A 1,662-nucleotide genomic window follows, 5' to 3' on the forward strand; every position below is an offset into this window, starting at 1 on the left:
ATTTTACTTAGCATAATGTCTTCAAAGTTCATGCATGTTGTAGCATCTGTCAGAATTTTGTTTTGTTTTGTTTTGTTTTTGAGTCAGAGTCTCACTCTGTCACCCAGGCTGGAGTGCAGTGGCATGCTCATGGCCACCACAGCCTCAACCTATTGGGTTCAGGTGATCCTTCTGCCTCAGCCTTCCAAGTAGCCTGGAACTACAGGCGTGTGCTACCACGCCTGGCTTATTTTTTGTTTTATTGTAGAGATGAGGTCTCACCAAGTTGCCCAGGCTGGTTTCGAACGTGCATGCATGCCACCATGCCCAGCTAAATTTTTTATTTTTGTAGAGACAAGGTCTCACTATGTTGCCCAGGCTGGTTCCGAATTCCTGGGCTTAAGCAATTCTCCTGCCTTGGTCTCTCAAAGTACTGGAATTACAGGCATGAGCTCAGACAATCCTCTCACCTCAGCCTCCCAAAGCACTTGGATTACAGGCTTGAGTTACTGCGTCCGGCCCCCATCTGTCAGAATTTTATCCCTTTTTAAGTTTCAATATTCTATTATATGAATATACCACATTTTGTGTATCCATAATATCCATTGATAGAAATTTGGGTTGTTCCCACATTTTAGCTTTTGTGAATAAAGCTGCTATGAATGTGGGTGTACAAATATTTTTTTTTAATTTTTTTTTTTTTTAGTCAGGATCTCACTCTGTCTCCCAGGCTGGAGTGTGGTGGCACCATCACAGCTCACTGCAGTCTTGACCTCCTGGGCTCAGGCAATCCCTAGCCCAGCCTCCTGAGTAGCTGTGACTACAGGCATGTGCCATTGTGGTTAGGTTTGTGTAGCGACAAAGTTTCACTGTGTTTCCTAGGCTGTCTTGAACTCCTGTGCTCAAGTATCCTCCCGTCTCAGCTTCCTAAATTGCTGGGATTACAGGTGTGAGCCACTGCGCCCGGCCTGAATATTTCTTCAAGACTCTGCTTTCAATTATTGGGTGTATATCCAGAAGTGGAATTGTTGGGTCATATGGTAGCCCTATTCTTAATTTTTTGAGGAACTTCCATACTGTATTGTTTTTTGTTTTTTTTTTGAGTTGGAGTCTCACTCTGTCGCCCAGACTGGAGTGCAGTGACCGCTCCTGGCCACCGCAGCCTCGACCTGCTGGGCTCCGGCGATCCTTCCGCCTCACCCTTCCAAGTAGCTGGAATACAGGCGTGCACTACCACGCTTGGCTAATTTTTTGATTTATTGTAGAGATGAGGTCTCGCCAAGTTGCCCACGGGTTCAGGCAATCCACTCACTTCAGCTTCCCAAAGCACAGGATTACAGGCTGAGCCACCAAGCCCTGCTCCGTATTTTGTTTTGTTGAGTTGGAATCTCACTCCTTCGCCCAGGCTGGAGTGCAGTGGCATACTCACAGCTACCCCGGCATTGACCTGCTGGGCTCCTGCGATCCTTCTGCCTCAGCCTTCCAAGTAAGCCGGAACTACAGGCACATGCTACCACACCCAGCTAATTTTTTGTTTTGTTGCAGAGATGAGGACTCGCCAAGTTGCCTGGGCTGGTCTTGAACCCACGGACTTAGGCAATTCACTCACCTCGGCCTCCCAAAGTGCTGGATTATAGGCTGAGACACTGAGTCTGACCACATACTGTATTTTTTTTTTTTTTT

Source organism: Carlito syrichta, unplaced genomic scaffold, assembly GCF_000164805.1.
Source record: "Carlito syrichta isolate Samal-C Ts95f unplaced genomic scaffold, Tarsius_syrichta-2.0.1 Scaffold303683, whole genome shotgun sequence".
NCBI classification, from domain to species: Eukaryota; Metazoa; Chordata; class Mammalia; order Primates; family Tarsiidae; genus Carlito; species Carlito syrichta.